Consider the following 18,607-nt stretch of genomic DNA (forward strand, 5'->3'; position numbering starts at 1 on the left):
GTGTGCAGGAAGGGCTTGGCACAGGGGACAGGGGCTGTTTTCCCGAGGTTGCGGGGGTCCGCCACATTCCCACGTCCGAGGCCACCATACAGTCTGAAGCTTCCTGCCCCGCGCGGTTCCGCGCGCGCCCGCGACAGGAGCAGGCCCTGACCCGGAGTCGCAGAAAAGCCTCCAGCAGAGGGAGACACTCCGGCGGCTCCTCGGCCGGGAAAGCGGCTGGGCCGGAGCGGGTGGGGTGGTGGGGGTGGGGAGAGGGGAGTGGGGAGAGGGGAGGTGGGGGGGCGGGGGCGGGTCCCTGAGCGCTGACGTCCTGAGCGGTGCTGGGAAGTATAGGCTGTGTTGTCACGCCGGTGTCAGTCTGATGAAGATTGGCATCAGGTAAGCTGTCATTCATTTCCATGTCAGAGCCGCTTCTGCAGGCGGCGCGGCTGCGGGCGGCTGCCTCGGAGCGCGCGTGTTTTATTCCGGTCCCCAAGCCGGAGTATTATTCATTGCGACAGGGCGAGGAGGAGAGCGAGCGAGGGAGGCAGCGGGAGGAGAGAGGGAGGCGGCAGGGAGGAGGGAGCAGGGAGCGGGGAGGGAGCGCGCAGAGAGAAGCTGGGGAAGCGCCGGCGGACGCGGAGCGGGGCGAGGCTGGGGAGGAGGCGGTCCGGCGCCCGGCGCCCGGCGTGCAGCCCCGCGGTGGCCGCTGCCTAGCCCTTTAGGACAGGGGCCGGGCGCGCATTGTCCGCGCGCGGGAAGCGGACCGCCGGCCCCGAGGCCCTGTCGCGGACGGGCGGGGAGCTGCGCCGGGGACCTAGAGCAGGGACCGGCGCGGTGGCCGGAGCCGGTGCGGGCTGGTCCTGGCCGGGCGATCCTACAGCGAGGCCGGCTCCAGGTTCGCTTTCTCCCGGCTTCGGGCGCCCTTTGGGCGGGCGCCGCGGGCGCTGCCACCCTGAGGCTGCCTTTGAGCAGCTGGAAGCGGGAGCAGCCCCAGACTCGTGCCGGGCGACTGAAGTCCGAGCCACCGCCGCGTTCGGCCTGGGCGAATGGGGTTCGCCGGCGGATCGGAGGGGACTTCGGAACACGAGTCAGGGAAGCTGGAGCCCCCGGGGCCAGTTTAGGGGCCCCAGCCCCGCCAGGAGCGATGATTTGTAGGGTTGTGGGCTTTGGGCGGATTTTTTGGGAGTCCTTGGTGAGGTGAGGGATGCCTGGGGCCCCCTGCGAGATTTGGGAGTGAGGAGCCCTCCTGGATCTAGTCCTCCTGGCACGAGTTCGTAAAAGAGGGGATGGAAAGCAGAGGTCAATGGGCAGGGTCTCGGGTCTGCCGCAAAGTTTGCGGTTCTTTCGGGTTAGGTGTGCGGGCTTTCCCCGCTGCAGAACCAGAGGAAGAAACGGGCGAAGCGGGCTTCCTTTCCGGGGTCTCAGAGGTGCCCGCGCGGCAGGGCGACCTGGGCTCGGGCTGGGAGTGCGGCAGGGCTGGGGATGGTGGTGCATCGGCCCTGATCTGGGGCTCGGGTTCGGGGCCCCGCTGGAGTTTGGGTTGTAGGGTCCGGGCTGATTTCAGAAGAGTGACTGAAGGGCCACCGAGTAGTTTCAGGGTGGAATCACAGCCCCGCCAGAGCAGGGGGCTGGGGGTGGGCGTTGGGGGCCTGGAGTTCATCTGAGACTGGAGTCGGAGGAACGGGTGGCTTTCTTGAGGATTTAGGCAAAGGACTACGGCTTTTTATCGGGGTTAGGCTCTTGAAATTTGGGAATGGTCGTGCGCGCTGTTCCCCACGCTCCGTGGGTGGAAAAGCACCAAGGGAGGCGATGGAAGTAGTGGATCCGAGTCACGGCAGGCGAGTCCCGGATTTCTGCTGCTTCTCCCGGAAAGAGGCTTTGGGAGAGAGGACTTGAGGCGCACAGGACCCGGTCCTAGGAGGAAGATTCCAGGAAGCGGACAAATCGGAGGGGCGTTCTGGGTGGAGCGACAGGGCAACCTCGCAGGGTCGAGGTGGATCCGAGGACCGTGGCGGCTCTTCAGGCCTCGGGAGTCGCTCGGTCGTCTGCGGGCGCAGCGCATCGGGCTGGGTTCGGTTGTCCGCAGGCGCCGCGGCCTGCGCCGGAGCTCCAGCAGCGAGGAGCCGCGTTGCGCCCGTTGCGCCCGGGGAAGTCTGGACTGCGGCCGAGGGCCGGGAGGGGTCGAACTGGAGCACCCTGACTTTACTCGCTGGCTGTGGACCCCCAGGCACCGCGGCTAGGTCCCGAAGCCCACTTGAAGTGCCGCGGGAGCGACGTTTCGCCTGGGAGAGGGGGGATCTCAGGGTCTCCTGCCCTCACCCCCTTGTCCCCGGATTTCTCCAGCGTGTTAACTTCTCAGATATTAAATGCTCTCCAACTGGTGGAAGCCTAAAGCTTCGCGCTGTGGACCGCTTTAGGTGACCCCCTCCTGCACACGAAGAAAATGATGGTGTTCAAACACAAAAACAAATCCCGTGAAGTCTAACCCGTAGACTTCCCGTTTACTCTGCCACCCTGGCCTTCGCGAGGCCTCGGGACCTTGGGGGAGGGGAGGGTCTCCTGTTTCTGGACTCTCGATCTCCCACTGGAGCTGCACCCTCCACTCAGGCTCGGGCCTAGCTCCGGGCAGGGAGAGAAGTCCGGACCGCGGAGGGAGGCTGCCCCTCTGGCCAACTGGGGAAGCAGTGTGTTGGGGCGGGGAGTCGGGGTGGGGGGGCTCTGGAAGGAGGTTTGAAATTTCCTCCTCACAATCTGGAGCTCAACCTCTCGCACCCGTCGCGCCCCTCGGGAGCTGCGAGACCGTGCTTCCGGGGCGCAGAAGACGCGCGACCCACGAGCGTCCGCAGCGGCCCGGGGCGCGGCGACCGCCCGCCGCGGAGCTCCACGCTGTTGTTCTGCAGGCTTGGAATTCTTGCACTCTCTCCCGCCGCGAGCCTGAGTGCAGGAGGGAGCCGTGACCCTGCGGAGACTCCGGTCCCCGCCTCCCCTTTGTGAGCTCCGAAGGCTTGAAAGCCGAGAGAAAGAGAAGCTGTTTAGAAAAAGGGGCAGGGGGTTACTGGAGAGAGATGGGCCGTCCACCGCTCACAGTAAAATGCCTCGTGCAAATTGCACTGAAGTGCACCGAACTCGCGGCCGGCTGTTTTATGGTCCTTACTGGGAGTTTACTGCTCTCTGCTTTCAAGTCTGTAGATTGCTTTAAGTTAATGAAAGTGCTGCTTTCAAAAGGGGCTTTTATTGTGGGGCCATGATGAGTCCAGTACCTCCCCTTTACTCTCCCGAAAGGGGCCTGTTCCTAAAGAGAGGCTCCTGGAGTCCCCACAGGGGCGAGCGGGGGCAGGACGCCCTTTGACAATGAGGGTTAATAAACACCAATGTCCAAGTGATGCAGGACGTCGAGTTTGTTCCTTTTCCGGTCCAGTGTCATCTGCACATTCTTTTCTCGCATTCTGGACTTTCGCGGAGTCTGACTTGACGTGTTGCTTAGTGCCTCCCCCGACACCCCTCCTCAACATTGCTCTACACAGGCCTGACCCTATTCAATTAAACTCCAACTGGATTTCAGGATTTCAACTGGCTGCCAAATCAAACTGCAACTAAAATATTTACTTGGGCACCGGGGGAGGGGCTTTGCCTTGCTTTTAGTAAGATGGATGTGTTAAAATGTCAGGGAGAAAGTCTGGAAACCTTGAGGAGAAATGTGGAAAGCTATTTTTCAGCACTTTTCCCTTTTCCAATCTCGCTGGCACAGGAGGTGAGATGACGGCGTTTTCTGACTGGGTCCTAACACACAAACTGCAGCGGGGCTGGGCTGCGGCTTCGACCGCGTGTCATAACCATTTAGACTGTGGTTAGTTGTTCAAAGCTTCTCCAAGCTGGGTTTCATTAACTCTACACCAGTTGCCTGGAAGTTCAGTAGCAATAAATTGTATAAACACATTTGAAGTAAGTTAGTGATGAAATAAGGAGAATTACTGTCTTGTGAGTGGAGAATCTTGAATTCATGGAGTTCTGGCTTAACTGGAAACACACCTCCTCTCCCTGGGCCTTGATGTTTATGGGTACACCAGAGTGTGTGTTGAATTTCTTTCTGCCATGTCCATCTTCGACCAGGGGCTGTAACTCATTAGGGACCAAGGCATGCCTAGAAAGCAAAAAGGCTGAGTTTTAAAGGGGCTTCTATTAGCCTGGTTTAGAAACCAACCCCATCCCATCAACTTGCCTTCCTTACTCTGGGTGAATGCCACACGCCCCTGAACAGCGCGGAGCAGACCAAATTAGATTTTTAAATGTTAGTGGCTTAATAATACTGTGTTGTTAGCAATTGAATTTGTTTTTATTAAAGAAACAACCTATAAAATTTATAGGCTTCCCGCATGTTGCAAGATTTCCATGCTATTTATTTAGCACCCCCCCCCCCACCAACTCTATCTCCAGTTTCAGACTTTTGTTCCCCATTTATTTAATTTGGAGCACATTTTCTAAATTAGTTTGGGGAAGGTGAGAAATGCTGTTCTAAGTTTTCCTTTTCCTATGCTGGGTGGCACCAGGCCTGCGATGCTGAGATATATATAAACGTGTGATGCAATTGCTAGAGGTGACGGCATGGGAACCAGGGCGTCTGATCAAACGAACATCGGAGTGTGGAGAGGGTGAAAGCAAATCATAGTGAGCCACCACTAGCCTTGAGCCCTGCCACCGTGCCACATTTTGTGCGAAACACTTCACGTGACACTCGTGACTTATTGAAGACTGAATTCTATTGAGAAGCAGAATTTAGAGGGAGGAGCCACACAGGCTGGGTTCTGGCCAGGCTGCTTGGCCAGCTCGTTGCAGTGGGGATCAGCTAATTTAATTAAATCGAATACCTGGTGGGAACGGAGGAAGGAGCTAATCAAGGCTGGCAGGTCATCGTGCTGAGCTAGTGTTCAGGCTGAAATTTGGGGGCCGGGCAGCTTTACACCCCGTTACTGCCTGACTACAGTGCTCCAGCCAGTCTTTTGGATTCTGGATCTCGGTTTCTCCATCCGCAAAGTGAGTGCCTCGCAGGAATCGCTCCTGGGGCTCTGAGGAGTGACCCCTGCACTAATCTGCTGGGTGGACTCTAAGCAACAAAGGCTCGGGAGAGAGGAGGCTTCTGAGCAGCACTGCAGCCTTCAGTGTGTTTTCTGGCCCCGTCTGGTCCCGCAGCCTTCCCTCGTGATTCTCAGGAATCCTGAGACTTGGGCGAAAGGGTTGACTCCTGCCTTTCTTTACATCCTAGAATTTGAAAACCCTGCCGTGATTCCAAAAACCACCTGCACTTTATCAGGAGGGACAGTTAAGTTGCCGCGCTGGGGGAACCAGCATGCTCTCTGCCAGTGGTGCTACCTGGAATGGCTTTCATTGCATCAGGTGAACACAAAGTCTGACCTGTCAGAAATCCAGCCCCTTCTCTGTGCCATGGGGAAGAGGAGGCCTGAGCACCAACTGGTGTGTGACATCGGGGCGGGTGTGCTGGGGGATGGGCCCCGGGCCAGAGCTAGCCGCTGCCTGACCCTCCCTCAGCAGCCTCCATGCTGGCAGATCCCAGTAGATTCTGGGCCAGAAAAGCCCGAGAAGTTACTCCTGGCACTTACACGAAAATGTATGCACTCGGACACTCCTTCCATTGCCGCGCCTGATATTTCAGAGCCGGCCTTGATTCTGGAGCCGTGGCTCCAGGGGAAGGCTTGCCTTTAATTCTCCCTCGTCTGTGGGGACTTCTTGGGGTAATTTTTCCCTCTCCATAGCCTCCTCCTACAGTCTCAGGCGGCATCTTCGTCTCTATTCCTACTGGGAGGAAGAGCCCGCCTGAAGGTGGAAGGAGCCACTGGTTTGCTGAGAGAATGTGTGAGAGTGGGAAGGCCCAGGCCTTCTACCGGATCCCCGGGGAGCAAGGGAGCATGGAGCCCAGGACGCCAGAGGAGGACTCGCTGCAGACGCGTTGTCTTCAGGGGACCTGCTGTTTGGCTTGGAAGCCTCGCCGCAGGCCCTGCCTGCCTGGGTTTCTAATTACACGAAGGACGTTTCTGCTAAGACCTATCTCACTAAAAACACATCCCTGCGTGTAATAAGAAACCCTAAACCAGGCAGGATATTTTAAAACTGAAGCAATGAAGATTAGATTAAGTCTCCACCAAACAGCTTCGTTCTTGTATTATTTTTGGCTGGAATGTGGAGAAAAGCAGCTGGCCCTGGGGCCCCGGAGCAGACTGTGAGGGTTCCGATGGAGCTGGGGTGGGTGGCGTAATTGTTAGTTTCTCTGCTTCATAGGAATGTGGCCAATTCCAGTACAGCTCAGACAAGGCAGCGGGGGTCTGAGGGAGCCCCAGGGATGGGGAGGAGCCAAAGAGTGGCCCAGAATCAGCAGGTCCCAGAGCCCTGAGGACACTTCTAAACTTCCCACCTCATTAGGGTCTAGTCTCTGGAGCTCAGCTTACGCTCCCACTCCAGTCCCGTCTTAGGCCTAGTGAGCCCATCCACCCTTCACCAGGCCTTTGGAGGAACTCGCATACGTTGGGGACCTTTCTAGGTGGCAAAAGAAGAAAAACAAAGAGTTGTTTGAGGTTCCTGGAAACAGGGCCCAGGAACCTGGAATCACAAGCCTTGTGCTGGCCTGCTGACGAGGGGCAGCACGGTGTTCCCTCACTCAGCAAGTGTTCGGTGTGTCTGCTGTGTGCCGGGCGCAGTCCTGCGCATCGAGGATCCAGCAGCAGCAGCAAATGGAAGCCCCCTTGCATGTAACCATTGAGTCACTGGCCTGCTGGCAGACAGAGTGGGGTCCAGGCTTAGTGAGCATCAGACAAACTGCCTCGAGAGCCTGCCTCTGCTAGTTGGTAATCAGATGAATTTAGACAGGTTGTTCAACATCTCTGATTCAGTTTCCCCCTTGGAAAGTGGGAAATGAAAGTATAAAGCTCGCGGGACTGTGGAGCGAGCATTTGTAAAGCTCCCAGCATAGTGCCTGGCACGCAGGAGAGGTTCGGCCACGGGTCTCCCCCTCCCTGTCCTATTGGACTGAAGAGCCAGTGGCCGGCCTACCCAGCTTACCACTCCCCTTCCTTTTTGCTTCCCTAGGACGTGGCCTGGCCCTTTTGCAGGTCACTGGCACCATCAGCAAGTGGTGGACAAACAGCTGGTCACGTTGTGGCCTGGTGCCGCCTATGGCGTGCACACCCGGCAGGGCTGTGGCAGAAATAGACCTGTCCTCAGGGGGTGGGGGAACACACAAACACATCGGAGGTGACACATCGGAGGTGCCTGAAAAAAGGCACACAGATTGTCGTAAACCAGAGGAGGCACGGGTGGGACTGGGTGCTGCAGAGGGACAGGGAATGAGGGGGCAGGGAGATTTCTAGTGGATGAGCTCTCAGCAGTGCTCCTGGGAGTGCTGGGGGCCAAGCAGAACCAGGGTGAAGAGTTCAGCCCCTCTGAGCATGCCTGGGGGCCACCTGGGACACCCCTGCCTCGGGGGAACCACTGGGGCCCCCTGTGGGGACTGGCCTCTGCCCCGCATGGAGGAATTCCCGGGCGGGTTTTCACGTAGCCTTCTCCAGGGTTAGGGCTTAGGCCAATGGCAGTGCACGAAGCACTCTGACTCCCTTCCCGATGCCAGCCCACCGCTCTCGAGTCTCCCCGCTTTTCCTGGGCCAAGAGAGCGGGCTCGGACATCAAGAGGTCCAAACCCGGCCAGCTCGGGGCCCCGGAGCTCACTGATGTCAGAGAGGTGGGGATGGTGGAGAGTGCCGGGCTTGGGACTGGATGCCAGACCCTGGCTGTGTGCGACCTTCCACAAGGGACGTGCCTTCCCTGGCTGTCAGTTTCCTCGCCAACCCAATGAGGAGCTTGAAGTTGCTCTCAGAAGCCCCCTTCAGCCCAGAGTTCCATGAGTCCGGGTCTCCTCTTAACTGTATTGTCGTATGTCCGAGTGGTCATTGACCCCCACCCCCAGCAGCACCCCCAGGCGGGCGTCCTGACTGCACACAGCTGCAGAGGCATGCTGGCCAGGGCGAGGTGCCCTGGGCCCTTGTATGGTGGGCCCCAGGGCGGTAGAGTGGGTTGGCTTTGACTTGACTTCCTGGGGCGAATGTGCGTGTCTGGCAGCAGGGGTTGGCTCCACCAGGGCGGCATTTGTAGTCTGAAAACTCACCGGCCTCTTCCTGAAAAGCAAGGTTGGCTTCTTTTGTGGACAGTGTGGTGCTGGGAGAAGGAACACAGGCTTTCGTGTTGGAGTCTCCATTCTGCCCCTGGTTCCGCTACTACTCAGCTGTGTGTCCTTGGGCACATCATCTAACGTCTCTGAGTCTCAGTTTTCTAAGCTATATAGTTAGAATAATAATAATAATAATAATAATAATAATAATAATAATACAGAGCACATGGGAGTATTGAAGAAATGACCTAAAAGTACTTGGCACGTGGCAAGCTCATAGTGGATATGACTCTTCTTTCCTAATAAAAAACACATTCTCAGGGGCCCGCTCCTCTGGTCTCTGGTCAACCCTGGAGCAGGTGAAGGGGTGTGGTTCCAGCGTTTTACAGATGAGGGGAGCTGAGGCTCCGAGAGCGGCGATCATGCGGGGGCCAGGAAGGGGGTGCCGTGTGTCCGCCCGTTTGAGGGGGAAGCGCCGTAATTAAGGAGGCCCAGGTCCACCTGGGACAGCCATGGCCTTTTCTCTGGCCTTTGGGGGACAGAGCCAGTGCCGAGCTGAGCTCGGAGGGCTGCTCTGCCCCGAGGTCCACCCAGGTCTCTCCTGAGAGTCTCTTTAAAGGAATCGGAGCACATCTGCCCCATCACCCACACCTTTGTCTGGCAAACTCTGGGCGAAGTTTCTGGCTGTTATGGAAACCTAAACCTAGAAGATCTACTTTTTTTACTCCCACAAAGCCTCCAGTGTCCAGTGCAAAGACAGAGAGGTGGTGGTGGACATAGGGGCAGGGAGGTATAGCGATGGCAGTGGCTGTTGGTGACAGAGCGGCCCTGCGGCCTTCCTGCCTCCATCTGCCAGCTGAGCTGTAAAGGGCCTGGGGGGGGAGGAGAGTGTCCCCAGGGCTTGACACCCACGGTTGACCCACTCACAGTCCTGATGGACACCGAGGGACATTCAGCCCATTTGTAGGGGCCTGCTGACTCTGAGGAGGCGTGGGATGGGCACCGTCTCCCTGATTCCAGGGTGGCACGGTGGCATGGGGCTCGCTGCCCCACCCCCAGAGGTTCCGCTAACTGGCTTCCCTCATTTGGCTTGCTGCCACTGGGCACTGCTCTATCCCAACGCCTCTGCTAAGCCTCGGGGGTGCAGGGCTGCGCCTCTCCTTGGGGAGGCCATGTTCCCTAAAGATCATGGGTTCTACTTCCAGGTCAGAGGCAAGAGAGGTCCAGAGACTCAGGTTTTGTGCCCAGGGCCCACGGTGTCCGAGGCGCTTGCTTTCCTGTCACCAGCGTGGCCTGAGCCCGCGGTGCAATGCATGACCATTCGTGGGCTGTGTGGGGTTAGGGCCTTTTCCCTTTGGAGCCACACTGTCTCATTTGAGCCTGAACAGATCACGCCACCAGGAAAAGCTGTGTGACTCTGACACTCTAGTAACTTCCTTGGATTGCAGCATCGTCATTTTACATTACCAGGAAGTTAGACCAGGTTATCCCAAAGCCCCTCCCTGGGTCTACAGTCTGTGACTACGCGCTGCAGTGTGTGGCCCAGACCACTGAGCACCGCAGATCTGGAACCAAGGGACAACTAGCCCAGTGGTGCTTGGGCCTGTCGCACTCTGCTTAGGTGTGCGGCCCTACACCCAAGGGAAGGTGTGGCTGCAGTGGCCATGGGCCTCGCTTAATTGACTGCAGGGGCTGGGAGAGCTCTTGGTTGGAGGGGCCCTTCTGAGTCCCCTGGGCCTCAGGAGGACCACGGGGACAGCAGTGGGGCAGGAGAGCCCGGTGGTGGGCGTTCAGTGCTGCTGCTCTCACGTGGCCCACGCGGAAGTGCTGGTCTTGCTCTGCTGCCCTGTGGGAGCCCCTCTTCTGGCCCTGCCCCCAGGACACCTCTCTGAAAGGGCTGGACTCCCAGGGACAGCCGTCCCCTAGGCTACTCCTCACTGTGATGTGACCCGGAAGGGAGCCCAGGAGCTCTGTGGCCTCCCCCAGCCTGCCCTGGAGGCCATTCTTGGGGTCAGCGGCTTGCTCCTTGCTCCAGCACAGCTCTCCTGGGGAAGGCACCCCCATCCAGCAGAGCCTCTTAGTGGCAACGAGATGAGACCGCTGTCTCCTGCTGACTTGCAGATGGTCAGGAAAGCCCCTTCCCAAGCCGGACCTCTGCTCCCCTGGAGGACTTATCAGCCATCTCCTTGGACTTGCAAGGGGGGAAGGGGGGCAGTGGAAGGAGAACTCCGTGCTCTGGGGAGTGCCATTAGCTGGGGGCAGGGCAGGGCAGAGGAGAGGCTCCCCGGCATTCCTCCTGCACAGGCCCTGGGCTGGGGCCCTGCCTGACCACCCGGACCTGCACTTTCTCTGGGAGGGGCGGCCACCACAGCTCACCCACAGACTAGGGAGAAGGATTTTGCTGAGCTCTGTGGTTTTTGGGTAGCTGAATAAGACCACGCATTGCAGGCTCCTTTGCTGTGGGCTGGGCCCTGTGTGTGTGGGTGGGGGGGGGGGGCTCTTGCCTCTGTTTTATCCAGTGAGGCTCAGAGAGGTGAGAGAGCTGCCCAGGGTCAACCCAGCTGGCCCTGTGTGGTCCTGGGCCAGTGGTCTTTCCAGCCCAGCTTGCTGCCTGTTCCCGGGAGGTGTCTGTTTGGGGGCAAGTTTCCAGATTCCTTGATGCCTGCCTCCTCCATCCCGCTGCTGCCCCTGACCCCGTACTCCACCACACACAGTGCCCCGTGTAAGGTCCAGGGCCCCGGGCTGGACAGGGCGCCGGTGGTGTGACCCAGGTTCCTGGGGCTGGCCAACGCAGGACAAGCCGAAGGCTGGGGCGTGAAGCTTGACTCAGCCGGATGCTGGCTGGATGGTCTGGGAAGCTGGCCCCGCTTTCCTCATCAGTGAACGGTGGTTGTGATGCTGTCGGGCTGTGGAGAGTTAGTGGGTGCGAATGTGTCATGAACGCTACACACACGAAAATGAAAGCACCTACACGGGGTCTGGCCTGTACTACTCGGGAGAAAATCGGTCAACACCGACGCTGTGACTCTGCTTAGATTAAAGCAGAGCGCGTGCTCGCAGTGCTGACAGCTCGTTTACCGGCCACCACTGCCTCGCGGCAGGGTGTGCGCCATACCCTCGGTGGGTTTTCCAGATCCTGGCAGAGAGTCCACAAACCTGACCCGTGTGCCTACTATGCACCAATGGTTGTCCTCGATAATGTTTCCCACCTCATGCAGTGCAGGGGCCACCAGAGCCTGGGGTGTGGGGGTGGCCCCTGCCGTGTCCCATCAGCCTGAACCATGCCTTGGGTTCTTCCCTGCTGGTAACGTATGTTCAGTCGATGTCTCCTGAGCACCTTCTGTGTGTTGGCAGTGGCGGAAGTGCTGGGCACACGGTCGTGAGCTCTCCAGCTGGGCTCTGGAAAAGTTCACGGTCTGCAGGTGAGGTGGGAGTTCAAGCTCTGTAGGTAATTCATGAAACCAGGACAAGAACCATGGAGGAGCCCAGGAGGTCATGAGAGCATAACTGGGGAGTGTGACCCACTCTGGTGGTCTTGGAGGGCCCCCTGGAGTTCTGGTCCTCAAGTGAGGCCCCTCTCAGGGGAGAGCTGGCCACCCTGCCATCCCCGGGGCTTCCATCCCAGACAAGGACAGAGCAGGCAAGAAGAGGACAGTGGGCCGCAGGAAATCCCGCCAGGGGTTTTTTGCTCTCGCCTGCATTTCCTGTCCAGGCTGCCTCTCAGAGCACAGCCGTCGATGTTCCCACACCCCCTGCTCCCCCAGCCCACCGCTGTCCTCCTTTGAGGGCGTGGCTTTCTAGAGGAGCCTTTAGAAAAGGCAGGCACCCTTCTCCACTCTTTCTGCAGCCCCAGCTAGGGCCCCAGTCATGTCTGGGGGTGCTTGGAGATGGTCACATTCACATCTTCCCCGAGTCTGGGTTCTGGGTTGCTCTCATGTGCAGCAGCTGGGAGCTGGGAGGGAAAGGCTCACCCCGCTTTCCCAGTGCCGGCCGGAGGACGGCATTTATCGGTGACCAGTCCTGTCCTCCAGATGGGACGGAATCAACTTCTCAACGTGGCTTCCTTGGTGCAGTGGCCACAGCCATGCCATCCCTTCAGAAGCTCTGGGGGCAGTTTGTGAATAGTTTGCAGCCTGGTACTTGGGAGGAGGCGGTGAGGAGAGGCACGAGGGAGGAGGCCAGAGAGTTTAGTGGACTTCAATAGCTGGGGTGTGAATCCAAAGTCACACGGCTATGGAAAGAAAGGTGCTCTCGAGGGCAGGGCCGCAGGGACAGAAAGGGTCCTGGGCTGAGGTGCAGGCCCCCGGGCTGGCCGAGGGTGTCTGCCCAGGGCCTGACTGGCAGGGCTGGATGTGCGATTTCTCAACCCCTTTGACCCTCGCTTAGTCCCTTCCCTTCTGTGAAGCGGGGGCAATAATGGCTCTGTGCAGGGATTAAACGAGACAACCAGCAAACGGCCTGGTCCAGCTCCTGGCCTCTGGAGGTACTCAGTGTATGTGACTCCCCTTCCTGTCGCTTCCTCCTCTGTCCCCACAGTGCTGGACAGAGACCAAGTGCCCCTTCAGGATGCAGGAGGGGCCAGGCTGCAGGAAGACCCTGAGTCTCTCTGGGGACCACAGCTGGAACGGCTGTCTGAGGGCACTGCAGGCTGGGGGTGTCAACGCCAGAGCCAGGTGGGGTTCCTGGGCAGCAGGGAGGTGGGGCTGTGAGTCCCCCGCCCCCGGAAGGACCAGAGCAGCACGGGTGGCCACCACGAGGGTCGAGGGTCGAGGGTCGAGAGTCGTGGAGCAGAGATTCTCTGAAACGGCGAGTTGGGAAGGGGAGGGGGAAAGAGGAACAGATGAAGGGAAGGAGCGGGGAGGAAGTGAGCATCTGTGGAGTGTCTGTGGTGTGGTTGACGTCTAGTTAGGTGCTGCAGCACCCATTACTGCTTTCGTATCGTTAGAAGCATAGAGCCCTCAAGTCATGGAATCGCAGAAGTGGACAGGGCATGGGGCATCTACTCCAACCTCTGAGTTTCATATATAAGAAAACTGAAGCTCAGAGAGGGCAGAAACTTGCTTAAGGTCACACAGGAGATCAAGGGCAGATCTGGATTAGAACTGCCCGGGCGAGGGCAGTTGGGGCAGAGCAGAAAGAGCATAGACCATGGCATCAGAAAGACTAAGTGCGACTGCAGATGCGTTTATGTTTTATTTGTTTTTAGAGAGAGGGGAAGGGAGGGAGGAAGAGAGGAAGAGAGACATTGACATGAGAGTGAAGCATGGATTGGCTGCCTCTCGTGTGCCCCAACCAGGGGCCGAACCCACAACCCAGTCATGTGCCCTGCTGGGGAATCAAACCGGTGATGCTTTGCTTTGTAAGACAACATCCAGCCAACCGAGCCACACTGGTCAGGGCTACAGACACGTTTATAGAAACCTCCTTTCCGAGCTTTAGCTCTCTCGGCTGTAAGATAGGACAGTAATTCTCAGTTCGTGGCGGCCATGACAATGAAATGGGATAATTTGTGTAAAGGGCTCAGGGGCTGTGCGGGCTCCAGTCCTTTCCCCTCCCAGCCCTGCCACCTCCCTGTTTAGCTCACGGCTCTCACCACACCCGCAGAGCCCACCCAAGAGCCCTGAGCTGGCCCCACCTTGTGCCCCAGAAGGCCCGGGATGTGCACTCATCCTTTCATTCAACCATGTCCTTCAGGTTTTTAGGTCCCGAGGGTATGCCGGGCGCTGTCCTGTTCCTGGGGTAGAAAGGTGAGCGAAACCAGACGAGGCCTCCGTCCTGAGAGTCTGCAGTCGGGTGGAGTAGAGAGGCACTGATTTTTAAAAACCGTGCAAATACGCACGAGCATGCAAGTGTCATCAGAGTGTTGATGGGAGGAGCACAAACCCAGGAGAGTGCTTAACAGGAAGCTTTTGTTTGGAGAGAGCGGGGAAGTCTCTTTGAGAAAGTGGTGTCTGATCTGGGACCTGGGGGGAGAGTAGACGGAAGTGAGGAAGGACAGGAGGGAAGGGTGTTCCAGCAGGGGGAACAGCAGGTGTGAGGGCCTGGGGAGACAGGCAGGGGTTGACAGGTGGCAAGGAGGCTGGGCAGAGTGACAGGGCCAGGGCCCATCCCAGCGGGACAGCCTGGGTCTGACTCTGGAGGGCTGCACCTCCCGGAGCGGTGGGAGAGCCCACCTGAGGTTCCAAAGTGCAGACCAGGCCCGTGCTGCGCTATAGACCTGGAAGGGCGAGCAGGTATCTCCAAGCTGTCGTTTCCTGCTTCCCAACAAAAGCAGTGGTAACAGTCACGAGCCAGATCGCAGGCCACGGGCGGAGAGAGGGGAGGACAGACAGACACACGGAGAAGGAGCTTCGCCTTCATCCTGGAAGTGAGCAGTGTCAAAGTTGTTTGTGTGAAAGCCTTCATGAGTTGAGTTTATAACTGAACACAAGCCAAAGTCATTACCATGGCTGCGTCTCCACCTCCTAGTTCCACTCCGTGGCCACCTTCCCCGCTCACTCACGCCAGACCTCCCTGTGGCGGCTGGAACGGGGTGGTCTGCTGCCACCTCTGGGTGGAGCACTTCCTCCAAGTGTCAGCCTGGGGGGCTCTCGGTTGCTCTAGAGATCCTCTCCCATGCTTCCCCCCCTGCCCCCCACCCTGCCCCAGTAAGGCCTTCTCTGAGGGCCGCATCTAAAATGAAACCCCCTTTCTCCCAGCCCTGGCTCTCCCTGGCCCCCTTTATTTTCCTCCAATAATTAACCGATTTCGTCTTTTCTTTTTTTTTTTCAGAACTATAACCCAGAACAGTGCTTGTGTGTCGAAAAAGCCTGGTGCATGTTTGTGGGGAGCAGGTTGCTTGTGAAATTATTTGTTAGGTTCATTTTCTCTTTTTCTCTTTCTCCGAAACTGACTCAGTGTGCGTCAGGGTTGGAAGGAACTAAGTAATTGGTCTTTGACTAACCTTGTCATTTAACATCTGAGTAACCAGGGGCCCAGAGAGGTCAAGGGGTTTGGGGAAGATCACAGAGCACAGGGTCGGAACGAGAACCGAGGCCCCTGGGACTCCCAAGAGAACTCTCTCTGCACAGATCTGGGTTCTCTGCAGGACACAGCCCCTGGGGCTTTGCTTTGCGGCTCCCAGCTGCCTGGGGGTTGGGCAATGGCCTGAGGGCTCTGGCTTCCTTGAATTCTGTCCCTGGGGGCCCATGGCCTGAGCTGCTGTAATTTCATTCCTAGATCTCTGCTGCTGCTGCTGCTGCTGCTGAGCTCCTGGGAGACATTTTGGGGTGACCTGAGGGGTGTTGGAAAGGGCGGCTGGTGGTCTCTGGCAGACAGACGTGCATCTCTCTCGGCCCTCGGCGGTGAGATGAGGAGCTGCCGGCCTCTGCAAAGGCTCCACCACAGGACGGGCGTGTGCAGTTCCTACTCTGTGCGTCTGCCTACCATGGGGACGGACGCAGAGAAGTGTCTACTTCGGGTCCTGCATGCCAGGAAATCCGAGTCTAGCTAGGCAGGTACTTCGCTAATATCAATATCCAAATAATAGTAATAGCAAACACATATTGAATGCTTACTGTGTACCAGGCACTTTCTAAACACTTTCATGCCTATTAACTCATTCGAGTCTCAGGACGACGCTTTCGGGTGGATGGACGCCCTGGCTCTTTCCCGTTTATTTGTATAACCTGAGGCACGGAGACGGGGAGCCACCCGTTCAAAGCTAGTGTGTGAGGGAGCCAGGATTGAGCTCAGGGGGTCTGTCACCTGGGTTCACCCTCTTATTCATTAAGTTAAATAATAAAGAGCCCGAGGCGAGAATGGAGGATGCATCATGGGAAGGCGGTGTGAGGTCAGGGGAGAGGGTTCCACTGCAGGCTGGAGTAGTCAGGGATGGCTTCCTGGAGGAGGTACTGCCTGAATCAGAAGAGCAGTGTTTGGGTGGCCAGATGGAAGGGACAGTGGTCCGGAGTGGTAGGGACAAGTGCCCTCCTGCCTTGATGCATATGCTCGGAAGTGACAGGCAGGAGGGGGTCCTCTCCCGGCTTCCCAGAGCGGGCTGGGGGAGCACCCCCACCCCACAGAAGGAGGTCCCCATGGGCTCGTGTCATGGGGCCTCTGCCTAGATTCTCTCCTGGGTGAGACACTCAGGATTCAACTTCTTAAACATTTGGGGAACTTCTACGAAGATCTTCTGAACTCCTCCAAGGCTGCAGCTGTTCCGTCGGTAAAACAGGCCGACAATCTCCCCGCTGCGGGCATGCAGTGAGCACCTGTGGGCGGTGTCTTACTTCACTCCCGTCACCAGCTCCTCTGTTCTTCTGTTCGGGCCCTTCGCGCCCAGCTCAGCCTAGAGTGGCCACTCGGCCTGAGCCTGGAGCGGGGACACCAAGAGAAGATTTCTTTGTGGGACCTGGCCCCGTGGCACTGTGCTGGGGGACGGGACTAAAGCTGCTCTTCCATTCAGAGTAGGAGTCACTGATAGTGCCCCTCGATTATGTCTGCACTGTGAAAATACATTTTTTTCTGGAGAGCCACAAAGCTCAAGGAAGCCTCAGTCACAGGGTGGTCGATCCTCTGGGTTTGCCCAGGACTGTGCTGGTTTGGATGCTGAAAGTCCCATGTCTGGGGATCCCCTCGGTCCGAGGCAACTTGGGCCAGCTGGTCACCCTATGAGTGGGTCAGGAGGGAGAGGACGTCGTGGGACTGGGGCTCCCGCACCTGCTAGTGGCTGTCCCCTTGTTCCCTCCATTTGGCTTCTGAATCTCCCAACAGTAGGAGTCCATGGATGGCTTAGTTGAAAGATAAAAGTCTTTGGCTTCAGACACACCAGAGTTCAAGTCCCACATCTGCCGTGCACTGTCAGCTTGGCCTTGGCCAAGCATCTTAACCTGCGTCTCTGTGTCCTCAATTATAAAATGGGTACTCTGAGAGCCCCACTACGGGGCTGTGTCGACACTCCCATGTCCTGAGGCACACAGAGCTCCCAGCCCACGGTAGGTGTTACACGTGGCAGGCTAAGCCCTCGGAGCCACCACTTTTATTCCCAGTGTTGGGCTGGGATGGAAGAAGTAGCTGCTTCCTTCTCCCAGAGAGGCCAGGCTGGGGAAGGTTTTCTCCAGCTCCTCCAAGCCGCTGCGCATGGACTGCGAGTCCTGGCCTGACAGCAGCTCTGGAGAGGGGCCCGTGAAGGGCTTATTTTTGTGGACGAGAGATGGAGAGAGATGGGCGACCTGTTGTATTCCCTGCCCTGGAGGCTGAGCCGACGGGCAGACCCCTGGGCTCTCCACGTGTCTCTTCGCCTTTCCCCAACTTCTCTGACTTTCCAGAAACAGGAAGGCTCGCTGGAAACAATGCAACGTGCAGGAGGGCCGTTGAGGGGCCTCTAGTCCACTTTGGCCTCCTCTCAGATGGGCACCTTGAGGACAGGGAGGTTGTGATCCACCTGAGGCTCCGCCCATGGTTGGAGCCACCCCAGGTCCAGATGGCCTGCTGGCCCATCAGACTGCGGGGGGAGGCAGTCCTTGGAGCTCCGAGGTACCGGGGACCCATGCAGCAAACCTGTGTTCTGACCATAGGTCATCTGCTTTGTGGAGGACGGGTGACACATTGGGATTCCTGGCCAGCTCCGCCTGGCCACTGTAGCCTGCTCTTGGGCTGCCTCTCCCCAGTGGAGTGGGAGGGGTGCTCACAGGACGGTGACTCTTTTTTTTTAAACATTAATGATTTTACATGGACTCTTCTTAATGTTCAAATGAAACTGAGAAGATAAAATCATTTTCAGAGACATCCTAATTTATAAAATGAGGCGATTTTCTTCAGACCAACTGTTTTCCCTGGATTAGCCGCACTACAATTGACCTTAATGAGCTGGGGCATCCGCAGACTTAACTCGAGCAGTGAATGGAGTGTTCATTAAGTGCCAGCGTGGGCAGCGCATGGTTTCATCCAGAGCAGAGGGCATGAATGGGCCCTTCCTCAGAGCTGGATGTGTCTGTTTCCTGTGGGGTTTTCCTCTGTTGCCTGGGGACCCTCCGTTTGCTCAAATATGTTTTAATTTACTAACACCTACTGTGCGCTGGCCACCATGGAGGGCAACCAAAGGGGATAAGATTTGCCCTCTACGTGAAGGAGCTTCCGGTTGGCGTGCAAGTCACCCTACTGTGGGGGATCGCGTGGTACACACCAGAGTGGGTTAGCCCCAGAGACGGTGCAGGATGCAGGGGGTCACTTCCCAGGCACTGGGAAGAGGGAGGCTCTTGGAGGAAGGGAACATCAGGGCGGCTGGAGGGACCAGGAAGGACTTCATGGAGGGAGTGGGCGGGGTGCAGAACCCTGGATACGCACTGCCTGACAGTGGGCTCGGGACGGGGGTCTGTCTAGCCCCATTTTGACGTGTGGCAGAGGCCCGGGTCACACAGCTGGTAAGGCTGGATCAGAACCCAGGCCCACCTGCATTTGAACTTTTTCTGTTAG

The 18,607-nt window shown here is 57.8% G+C and overlaps 1 protein-coding gene across 3 annotated transcripts in view; it reads left to right on the forward strand.

Moving 5' to 3' along the window:
* The first annotated feature begins 291 nt into the window (after window positions 1–291).
* PKNOX2 (PBX/knotted 1 homeobox 2) overlaps window positions 292–18,607 on the forward strand; it is a 241,786-nt gene continuing 223,470 nt past the window's right edge. For all 3 annotated transcript variants that reach the window (XM_036014674.1, XM_028527641.2, XM_036014675.1), the window contains exon 1: window positions 292–378. The gene's annotated coding sequence lies outside the window, so the exon portion shown is untranslated. The remainder of the gene's footprint in view (window positions 379–18,607) is intronic.

The sequence above is a fragment of the Phyllostomus discolor genome, chromosome 13 (genome assembly GCF_004126475.2).
Source record: "Phyllostomus discolor isolate MPI-MPIP mPhyDis1 chromosome 13, mPhyDis1.pri.v3, whole genome shotgun sequence".
Classification (NCBI taxonomy): domain Eukaryota; kingdom Metazoa; phylum Chordata; class Mammalia; order Chiroptera; family Phyllostomidae; genus Phyllostomus; species Phyllostomus discolor.